At 25.7% G+C, this 12924-nt stretch overlaps 1 pseudogene; it reads left to right on the forward strand.

The window, feature by feature from the left end:
* The first annotated feature begins 7474 nt into the window (after positions 1 to 7474).
* LOC130934816 (probable galacturonosyltransferase-like 1) lies at positions 7475 to 9182 on the forward strand (annotated as a pseudogene).
* The last annotated feature ends 3742 nt before the right edge of the window (positions 9183 to 12924 follow it).

Genomic DNA, 12924 nt, shown 5'->3' on the forward strand with positions numbered 1-12924 from the left:
TATAATTTAATAAATGAGATCTATTAATCTTCATCCAATGAAGACTATTATATATATATTGATCTTTTTGGATTATTAATATTCTTTTTAATAATCCTATGACCAAGAACAATTTAGATTAAATTATAAAGGATTTATCTCTTAATATTATGATCACTATCACAATTATAAATCTCTAAATTTAATCAAAAACTTTATTATATTAATATTTTAATATAATAACAATAACAAATTATTTGACACATGATTGATTAGATTGTGGTCATACTCTTTATTTCCAACAAATGCATCATATAATATAATCTCTTAATTTATATTTTGCATATTAATATTTAAGTTAGAGAGATATCACATGAGTTTAGGACAAATATTCATTTGTAAACTGTAAATTCTAAAAGATCAAGGAGTTTATGTACGTGAGAAAAATAACCATTTTTTGTGAGATGTTTGTTATAAGTTTGTGACGTACTAAAATAAAAATACAAATAAAGATGTGAAATTTGTAATTCTAAAAAGAGAATAATTAACAAAATTACAGGAAATGTATATTTGACACTTCTATTTTGATAATATTATTTTTTTATAAATTTATACAAAAATATAATTTAAAAAATTATGTACGGAGAAATATTACAAAAGCTAAGTGACAATATTATTACTCAAATTATTAATTAACGTGCAATAATCATATAGTCAATTTATATTCTAACAAAATGTACTAAAATTTGGTTTTTCTAATGGCGAGTTATTTTTACATAATATTAAATATTAGAATATATTAGGATTAATTAATTTTTATTTTTGTTATTTTGAGTCTCTTAGCACCTATAATAAATATCCTTTTTATATTGTGTATATCATTCTATTTAACTTAAATACACATTGATACACACCTTTTTTATTATTTTCTCTTACCTTTTTAACATAATATCCGGGTCATAGTATCCGGTTTCCTTTAAAAGGATATGTTATTTTTCTTTTAGTAAAATCATCGTATTTTTCACATTTTTTTTATGTAATTTTTTTTTGTGTTTTGTTATATTTTTTTTTTCATCCTACTAATTAGTCTATTATTTATGTTTGTATCTTTCTAAGTTTAATGAATTAAACACAATTATCATCCGCTACGTACCTATTCTTATAGGAAAATCAGATTTTTTCATCATCTTCCGACAGTTCATAATCTTTTTTACAGTTTTGTCTGCACTTTTCTTGCGCCAGTTTCGTTTACTTTTTTCTGTAGCAATTTTGATCTGCATTTCACTTGCGACAGTTTTATCTGCACTTCCCTTGTAGTAGTTCTGTGTGTGCTTTTTTGCGGCAGTTTTCTTTCCGGCAATTTAGTCACCACCACGTTCTATCAGTTGATACAATTTTTTTCTTTATTTTGTTGTTTTAGATAAATTTCAAACTCAATTTATCACTTGAGTTTGAGGAGAATGTTAGAATATATTATGATCAATTAACTTTTATTAGAATTATTTAATATATTTAAATATTTATTATATATAGCAACTTATAGGATATTACATTTTTATTATTTCGATTCTCTCTTATCATTTATAAATATCTTTTTATATTGCATCATTCTATACAACTTGAATATACAAAAACTTTTTCTTTACTACTCTCTCTTACCTTTTTAACATAGAGTTAGAATGTAATTAGGATGAATCAAGATCAATAAGCATCAATTATATTTATTTAGCATATCTGTATATATGTGTTAGAACAATAAAAATAATAAAAACATAATATCCTATAATATACAAATATACTAAATAACTATAATTGATGCTAACTAATCTTAATTTATTCTAATTATACTCTAACATTAAAATTTGATAGGAGAAAACATTTTTAAAACTAATTTCTAGAGAGCCAGTGTTGGTTTGGATTAATTTTTTTGAATGAAAAAATATTTTTTTAAATAAAATCTTTTTATTTAATTTTAAACCTATTTACTTCTTCTAAAAGCTAACAAAACCTTACTAAAAAAACAAAAGACATTTTTAATATTTCAATTTTTTTTAAAATTATATCCAAATATAAAAAATCATTTTTGTCTATTAATTTTTTTTCAAATACTACTAAAATCAACATATTAGCTGCGATTTTTTTTCCGAATTTTGACTTAAATTCGCAAGTAATTTTGTTTCCTGCGACTTTTGCTCTGCGGCATATGACCTCATGGATAACTATTGCATGCTGTGGGTTTTTGAATTTGCAGCTAATTTACTAGTGACTTTTACTGCTAAAAACTTGTAGAATTTGCAAGAAATTTGGTGAAAAAATCAAACACTTTTGTCTAATTTTGATGCAATTTCAGCTACGAATTTTTGGCATGTATTAAATTTGTAGCAAAATTCACAAGTAATTATTACAGTAAACTTCACAACTAACAAAATTTGCAAAAAAGATAGTAGCTAATTTTTTTTGCAATAAATTTCGTAGACAATTAATTTATAATAAAATCCGTAAGTAATTGATACAGCCAATTGCACAAGAAATAAGATCTGTAACAATAATTCGCAAGTAATATTTTTCTTTTTTGATGCAAGAAATAGCTACCATATTTGCTATAAATCTTGCAATTTGCAACAAAAAATTTACATATTGTTCATGAGTGATAAATTTGCAATAAAATTTATGATAATTTTTTGAAAAAAAAAGTTTACAAGTAAATTCACAATTATTTTATTATTTTTTACTAGTAGAAAAATAACAAAATAAATATTTTTTAAAACTAATCCAATCTTACCAAGACAATAAAACCTTGATCAAATTTGGAGAACCAAACTATTTAAACACTTTTTTTAACTATGATAGCTTGTCTAATGTCATACTAAGTGACGGTTAATGTTTCATTTTAATTTTCCGTTGAAGTCATTGACCGGTCAACTAGATTAATTAAATCTGAAGGATTAATTGATCAATTTAAAAACTGAAAAATAGCAAATTCAGGGACTAATTTACTTAGGTGGATATACAAAGCAAATGCACCATAGAAAAACATAAAAAAAAAAAAAAAGAGAATACAAAGCAAATGCATCATAAATGCCCGATATACTTAACAGTTAAACACTAAAAAGTCAAAATGTCAACCTTTTGCATTGACCCCGGTGTTTTGCATGTCAACATATTACATCCATTCCAATTTCTAAATTCAATTCCAATTATTCTAGTGCTCATCGTGAGATACCAATCAAATTGTTCTTTTGGTTTTGCGCTATAATCAAATTTGTAATAAAATTATTTTTTTAATTTTTAAATTTGGATATATTTATCAATTTAGGGTGTGTTTGGCAAAAGCATGGGCAAAAGCATCGAAAGTTTCACTTTTATGTTTGGCAATTTTTTTCTTTATAAACGTAAAAACGATTATGCCTCTAAATCCACGTTGAGAAGAAGCTAAAATTTGTAGCTTCTGCATTTCACGTTCATGGTTGCTGATTACCTTTAGAAAATTAGGTGAAAATTTTTTTTTTACCAACTTTACCCTTCATTTTCTTCTGTAAAAAGGATACCAATAATTATAAGTTTCCCAGTAGTTCTCTGTAGTTCTTTCTACTTTTTTATAGTTCTTCCTTCCATTTTTTTTTCATCAAAATCGTTCAGATTTGTTTCGATCACTAGTAAATTAAATATTTTAATTTTTTTTATTATTTTTAGTACTTATTTTCATATTTTAATTTTTAGTGTTATGATTTTTTATGTTATGTTTTATATGAGTTTTTTTCGTCATTTTTTATATTATTTTCTATATGTATATTTTTTATGAATTTTTTTTATTTTTGTTTGACTTTGTTTATATAATTTTTTATTTATTTTATTGTATTTCTTTTATTCATATGACAAATATTGTTGATTTTTTTTATTTCTTGTAGTGTTATAATTTTTCATGTATTTTTATTAATTTTTATGATTTTTTTATTATTTTTTGTTCATATAAATTCTTTTTTCTTTTATCGTTACTACTAGGGGTGGCAATACGTATCTTACCCGCGGATACCCAATCCAACCCCATCCGATCGGGTAGGATAGGTGCGGGTAGGATTTTCGTGCGGGTCGGGTAGGGTATGGTTGAGCTTTAATCCTACTCGACTAAACCGCACCCTATATATGTATATGCTATATACTTATATAAAAATATGTTTCAAGTGGATATTGAACTAAAGATCTTTCACTAAATGTAAAAAATTCTTAGCCACTAAAAGAAGATTATTAATTGATAATTTAATATTTTTTTTTACATAAAAATCAGTTCTATTTTAAATTATTATCAAGTTATATAATAACGTTACATTTTTTTGTAACCCGCGGATAGGGTCGGGTACCCGCGGGGTTAAGAACGGGTAGGGTTAGGGTTGAGATATTCTCAACCCGGAGGTAGGGTTAGGGTTGGTTCCAAATCCTACCCTACCCTACCCTACCCTACCCATTGCCACCCCTATTTATTACATTGTATTTATGTTGTGTATGAAATTTTTTTTATTTATTTTATTCATATAAATTTATTTAGTTTTTGTTGTATTTTTTTTCATATGATATATGTCGTTGGTTTTATGAAATTTTTATTATTTTTTATCTGTATGATTTTTTTTATTTTTTGATGTACTCTATCTTTATTTTATATTATTATTTTTTATTTTTTATTTTGACTTTATAAAATTTGTAATTGTAATTATTATATACTAGATTTATTATCAAAATTTTGTATAATATAAACTATGATCCTATAAAAAAAGGACAAAATAAATAAAAATTAATTATAAGTAACAATAGAGCCATAAATAATGAAAATTTATAATTCAAAATAATACCGAATTAAAGAGTACGAGTAATATTAGAAAAATTATAGAATATTTTTTTGTTTAACATTATAAAATTTATAGTACTCTCTTTCATTTTATATTGTATTTATTTATTTATATAATAAATATTTTTTATATTATTTTTGTTATTAGGTTTTGTTTTTGTATGTATATAAAAAAATAATTTAAATTGATGTCTCTTTTAGTAATTTTTCATCTAAAAATAATTTTGACTAGTATAATCCAACTAACAATTATTTTGCTATAATCAATTTTCATACAAATATTGCCAAACACCCAAACTTACTTTTCATTAAAATCAATTTTGTAAAATCAATTTTATGCAATCTCACACGTTTGCAAATTGAAATCCAAACACACACTTAGTCCTTCAGTTTTAACCGGTCAATGGACGAGTTTGCCTTTTAAAAAATGCTACTTATACAATAAAATTCAGCCTTTGATCAGACTTTAATATTATTTACTTATTTTTTATTAAAGACATATCCTATTTTTTAGATACATATTTATAATTAAACTTAATTTAAATTTTAAAAACTTAAATTTCTCTAACTTCCTACCCACGTTACTTCATATAAGAGACACTGTTTCTTCTTTTTTTTCTTTAATGTTACATTCTTAAGTCTTAACAATGAGAAGCATCTCTCATCTTTGAGCTAAACCAGAACGTTCTCATCGGTGAAGTCAGATAACACCCTCTTCTTCTTCTTTTTTTTAATTATTATTATTATTATTATTATTATTATTATTATTATTATTATTATTATTATTATTATTAAATCAATTAAATTCACTTTAATTTTTTTTATTCAAAACATTTAAAATTTATATCAAAAACACATCTAAAATTAAATAAACAACATAAACACATTTAAAATTATGTATTAACACATCTAAATTATTATTATTGTAGTTTTAAATTATATATTGAACACAAAAAAAATAAACTCAAATACACATCCAAAATCATAAGAATGCACTCTAAATATTTTATCAATACATTCAAAATTTATGTAAAAAAACTTATATATATACATAAGAACATAATGAACAATGTAAACACATCTAAAATTAAGTATAAACTTATATATGTACATAAGAATATAATAAACAACATAAACACATTTAAAATTATAAAAATATATTTTAAAAGTGACGAGGAAAAAACAGAACAACAACATAATAAAGCCTAAAATGACAAAGAAAGAAAATGAAAAAAGAAAAATAAAATAGAATACCTATGAGAGAAAGAAAAGTAAAAAACATAGTAAACGTAAAAAAGAGAAGGGGTTAATGAGAAGAGGAATGAATGAATTGAAAGCCTGCTTCCATTTATAGACCAAGCAGCAGCAGTACCAACACGAATTTATGGGTATTTCACGACATATGAAAATAAATTTTGAATTTTAACTAATTTAATTTTTGTATGTATATTTAAATTGTAATATATTAATAATTAAATATATTAAATTTAAAACAGAAATATAAAATTAAAATTAAAATTTTAAATTTTATTTTTATTTAGTGTGTATTTAATTTTAAAAAGATACTAAATCTATTTATAATTTTTAAATGTGTTTATTTTACTTATTTTTAAATTATTATAATAAAAAATTAAATATTGTACAACTTCTAAAGGATACCTAGTTGAATTGTTCTTATTATTGTTACCATGTGCATCCTCAACAAACACCAATTTTCAACACCGAGTTAATACTCAAAATGGCTCCTGAAATTTGACTTCCGACGTAATTTAGACCTTAAATTTTCAATTGACTCAAATTGTACCCTGAAATTTTGACACAGTGCCTCAATTTGGCCCTTCAGACGTTTTTCGTCACCGTAAAGCTGACTTGGCAATTTTAAATGACACGTGACACTGTAATAATTAGATGACATGACCAAATTTTTCAAAGCATCAATTTAACCCCTCACAATTTGAACATAAACCTAATGGTTTGATAAAAAAAATTACAAAATAAAATAATAAATTACATAAATATCCTCATCTTCTTCCTCTCACATCTTCTTCCAACATCCACCCTCCAACAATCACCATTGTTATCATCACACTAACCACTGCACCACCAAAATATATTATAACCGATTATTAGATCTTAATGGTCTTTATAGAAAAAATATGAAATAATTTTGCAAAATGTCATTAATATCCTTTTTTTTATCATCTTTTTTAAAAAAAGAACCTCGAGTTCTTCCACCAACCTTTTTAAGTGTGGCCATTGACATTCATAAAGGTTGAGGCGCTATGAATCTTTTCGACAGGGAATTATTCTCCATATGACCCTTCCTTCATGGCACTTTATCACCTATATATGTAACTAAGCATTGTAAATTGAGATTGCAAATTTTGGGTCTTTCTTTTTTGAGATTTCAATTTTTAAATTTGTCAAATAGGCATCGACCAAAAATTTTACATCCATATTTATTAGGACTCCCAAGACTTATTATCCTAAGTGTTAATAGGTGTTAATAGAGACTTGGTGGTTTGAGATTAAAAGTTAAATATGTAAAAAAAATGAGTCAAATGAAAGAAAGAAAATAGAAAAAATAGCAGTAATAGAAAAAATAAAATATAAGAACTAACATTCTTAACCTTTTGTTGTGTATTATGTGAGATTATGTTATTTGCAATAAGAGTTAGGAAAAGAACAAATGAAATTGAATCAGGTGTAGTGATGTATAGAAACGGGAGTGAGAGAGAGAGAAAAAGAGGGAAAAAAAAGGGTAAAATTGAAATTTTAAAATAAAATAATTATTTAAAATATTTAAATATAAATATAATTATTATATAATTAATAAAATAGTTGAATCTTAACTATTAGTTCAAATTTTCAATGGTTATGATTCAAAAAGAAATTTGGACCACCAAAAATCAAAATATACTTTACCCATTTAAGAAAATTCTTAGTATGTTAAATACAAAAATTATTTGTCACTAATAAAAATAAAAGTTTATCTATTTTGTGTCTTATGGAGACATGTTAAGTTTATAAATTAATAAATCTTTTATTAAAAATATGAAAAATTTTAAATTTTTAATATATTTATTTTATATTTATTAAATGAAAATATTTAAAAATTTTAAATAATAATAAATTTATCATGTGTACTTAGTACACACATTAACTACTACGATTTCGGAGAATTGGGGCTGCGCTAGGTTTTATGTTCAAATTGTTAGGGGTTAAATTGATGCTTTGAAAATTTTGGCCATGTCATCTAATTTTTACAGTGCCACGTATCATTTAAAATTGTCAAGTCAATTTTTCGATGATGAAAAAATTGGAAGGATCAAATTGAGGCACGGATCAAAATTTCAGAGTACAATTTAAGTGAATTGAAAATTTAAGAGCTAAATTGAGTTTTCGAACACCAATTCAAAGAGGCACCTCAATTCTGCAATTTCCCAAATTGCCCCTCCATTGAAGACAATAATTACATATGCTCTGATGAACTAGTTCATGTTGCAATGACACTAGACAAGACATACATACGAGGTTCCATGGCAGTAATCCTAGTGTCCTTCAACACTCTTCATGTCCACAAAACTTCTTCTTCCATTTTGTTTCATCAACAAAATCCAACTCATCATCACTCTTACACACCACACTCTCAAAATCATCCCCATACCTCAAATTCAAACTCTACAACTTCAGCGACGAATTAGTCTTTCGTCTCTGGTCTGATTTCAACATCAATTCGCTCCGTCCTCGATTGCCCTCTAAACAACGCAAGATCCTACCTCCCAACCATTCTCCCAACATGCGTGAAAAAGATCATCTACCTCGACTCCGACCTCGTTCTAGTCGATGAAATTACGAAACTAGCCTCCACCCCATTAAACAAGGATCAAGTTCTTGCAGCACCGGAATACTGCAATGCAAACTACACAGCTTACTTCACTCCCACGTTTTGGTCCAAGCCTTCGCACTAACTTTTGTGAATCGAAAAGCTTGTTACTTCAACACTGGGGTGATGTTGATTGATCTTGAGAAATGGAGGGAAGGAGATTACACAAGGAAGATAGAGGAATGGATGGAGCTTCAGAAGAGGATGAGGATCTATGAGCTTGGATCGCTGCCGCCATTTTTGCTGGTTTTCGCGGGAAAGATCGGAAGTGTGGATCATCAGTGGAACCAGCATGGGCTTGGTGGAGATAACTTTAGAGGTTTGTGTAGGGATCTTCATCCTGGACCTGTGAGTTTGTTGCATTGGAGTGGGAAAGGGAAGCCATGGATGAGGCTTGATGCTAATAGACCTTGTCCTTTGGATGCTCTTTGGGCACCTTGTGATCTTTTGATCACTCCTTTTTCTTTGGGTTCTTGATCATCATCAACAAAATTGTTTCTTTTTATTGGATCCATGAGTTGTTTCATAACTAAATCAACATTGCAACAGGTCGATCAAGATGACACGATAATTTAGCCAAATATATTTTATATCATCTAATAGTTTTTACTTATAGTCTTTACATAAAAATAATTGGTGCACACTACAATACAGATCTAAATTTACAGAGATTTCGGTAGAGCAATTTTCTTTGCGACACGTGTGTTTTGTCTTTATGTAGGGAGAGCAGCTTGACACACCCCGCTGGCGCAGGAAATTGATAGCTTGGCTAGGCCTTGAACAGTTGAACCCCTCTCTGTTTTCTTTCTTAACGCGGAAAAGGAAGTACAAAGAAGGGGTTAAAAGGGGTACAAAGAAGGGGTTTGAACCTGGGAACAAGATTTTTCTTTTCTTTTTTATAGTGTAATCTAAAATTCAAAGAAAAAAATTTGTTGATTATTCCAGTTTTTAAGAAAAACTAGAAAGTAGAAATAGATAAAACACTACACATTTTAACATTTGAACCAAATAAGTATGTTAAACAAAGTTTGGTCTTGCATATGATATCTTGTGTGATCATATGTAATTTTGAATATTTTTTTCTGTCAAGATTTTTGTTTTTTTAATTATTATACTTTTATTTAAAAAAAAACATCACTTTATTTTAAGCAAGTAACATGTTTTTAAAAAAAAAAGTCAAATTCAAAAAGGTTTTAATAAAGAGAAAATGATGCTTCTCTCTTATAAGATATTTAAATGATCAAAAATATTATTTATACACTAAAATTAGCTACTAAAATTAATTACTATATATTTATATATAAATATATGTATTATGTAATTTATTTTCAATGTGTATTTTATATTTTAATATATATTTTATATTAATAGCTGATTTTAATGTACACTTAATATGATTGTTAAATAATAATTCTTTTCTTATAAAAATTAAATAACATTTATTTTAGTCCATCGATTAAAATTCATTTTTATACCTAACATTTATATGATTAATAAAAGATTTCAAATAAAAAGATTAACTATCCAATTTTATTTAACTTTTTTTTAATCACTTTGAACTTTTTACGAATTATAAAAAATATAATTCAAAATGCACTATATTAGTTATACTTTTCAATTAAAAATATTTATCACCTTCAAGAATTATTAATACTACAGTAACGATTCAACTATTTAAAAATAAAACCCTAATTGATTATGCCAAAATAAAATCAAATACTTAAATTATCCCAAAAAATTTTATTATCTTCATAATAAATATTTAACTACTAATTCAGTGCCAAATAAATGAAATTATGTATTTAAATATCACTTAAAACATTAATTTTTGTATTTTTATCTGTAAATATATATTATAATTTTAATTAATTTTTTTATTAATTATTTGCATAAATCTTCGTTTATTGTAAATTTTATTTTAGATGTAACAAAAAAGAATTGTGTCATGCGTATTTAACTAAAAACATTAAAATTAAATTTTTTATTTTAAAAATAAAAATTATTTTTTTTGGACTGATCTTCCCATCCAAACAATTTTTTTTTTCTGAAAAAAAAAAACATCTTCAAATTAACTACATAATATACAATGTTAAGGTACCTTGATTCTAGACTTCTAGTATAAGAAGTTCGATTCCATGTTTTTTATTGGTTCACAGCAGCATTTTCTTACTATTGGTTATATTTAAATTTCACTCTTATTATTCCAATAAAATTAGTGAACTTGTAGAAATTCTATTAAAATTCTGGTGAACTTCATTAAAACTAACGATTTTGTTGCAAAATTTATTTAATTCACATTCTTTAAAATTGTAAATTATAAAATTTTTAATTTAAATTTTAAGTATATGTATTTTAAATTATTCATTTAATTTAATTTAATGAAAATAAACGTAATCGTGTTGTTATAATAATATAACTATAATAATACAACTACATTTATTTTATTTATATTAGCCATAGCCATTTCTAATTGATTTGCCGACATGTTTTTAAGTACAATGGAATTCCTTTTGTTTTTATCCTTTTCTAAATTTTAGGAATAATGAAGCTATTTTTTTATATAATTCTTTTTATCATAAATCAAATATGAAAATTTTTTTATTTATACATACATAATATATTATGATTCATGAATATTTCGTGGCTAATATATCATTTATAACTCTTAATAATGAGAATTCAGTTAACAGGAATTGAAGGGTGTGATGGCTTATATCTTATTTTTATTATATTATTATAACAGTTAATATTTTTTATATTTTTATTTTACCATTATAAAAGACCATATATACTAAAAGAGAATCTCATTTTTTACCAATTATTTTTTCGTTGGGTAATTTTTACAACTTTTTTCTTCTTGTGAAGTCTGTCGTAAGAAGGTAACTATTGTGGATACAAGCCACCACACTCTCTAATACCTATTAATTGAGTGCTTATTACTGGGAGTTATATATGATATGTTAGTCACGAAATATTTATAAACTATGGTGTTATATTGTATGCATAAATAAAAAAGCTCCATGTTTAATTTATAATAAAGATTATATAAAAGAAGTAGCTTTATTATTCCTAAAATTTAGAAAAGGTTAAAAAAAATTTCGATATTTATCCTAATCAAATTAAATAATTTTTTTTTAAGAATTGTTACGTGGGTAATCTGAGAATTGTGGATTGGTCTAAAAGGACTGGCCCAAATGTCAGTAGAAGGTGGTCTCCGACTTGTTAGCGTTCGTGAGCCGTCGTCCAAGCTGTATGTGTTGAAAGAATGGGGTGGTACCTGTAAAAACACTCCGATGCCTAAGTTAACAAGGGGTTAAGTATGTTTAGAGTGTATTGGAACTTAGAGATACTTGAGAAGTGTCAGTATGTTTATAGTGGTGATCCAATAATCACCGTTGGAGTAGTTTCACTTCTGAAGGTGGATAATCGTCTCTTTATCTTAGTGTTGTTAAGATATAGCCTCTATAAGTGGGTTGAGAGATTTTAGGGGCAGTTACTTATTTGAATAAGTATTATCTGCCAGCTCATCTCTGTGCCGACCTCTTTGAGGAGGTGTCTATGTCAAGCCCGACCTCTCAAGAAAAGGTCGGTTGGGTGGTGAGGGCCAATCTTTGGATTGGTCTTTTTTGGCTTATTTGAGCTTACGTCATAGTATTAGGTCAGAGTATGAACAAGAATTAATCAAATTAATTAGTTGATACAAATAATTAGTATAATTGATTTAATTTATTAAATTAAAAAATTAAATTACAAAATAGTTGATTGAATTCATTATTTGAGATAATTAATTAATAAATTAAAAAAATAAATAAAAAAACACTCTCCTAAAAGATAATATTTTTTTAACTAAATTAATTTGTATTTATTGTATTCAATTAGAATAAGTAATAAATTATTTATTTTATTATGCATTTTATAAATTAATGAATCAAAATAACTAATATAATGAATTATAATTAATTAATTAATATAAATTATATAATATTTAAAGGGTGACAAATATTGTTTGGTAAATGTTTTCTTAAATGGGTCCGGTTTCTTTCGTTTTTTGTCAGGGCCTTTCAGGCTCAAATGGAAACCCAACGAAGCAAACATAATTGTTTCTCACCCACTAACACCGTAATCTCTCTCTTCTAACGGATCTTCTATGTGCTGCGTGGCTCAACTGCGGAGCCATCCCCTTCTGTTTCGTCTTTCGTGACTTAAGAATCTGTCCATT

Source organism: Arachis stenosperma, chromosome 6 (genome assembly GCF_014773155.1).
Source record: "Arachis stenosperma cultivar V10309 chromosome 6, arast.V10309.gnm1.PFL2, whole genome shotgun sequence".
Classification (NCBI taxonomy): Eukaryota; Viridiplantae; Streptophyta; class Magnoliopsida; order Fabales; family Fabaceae; genus Arachis; species Arachis stenosperma.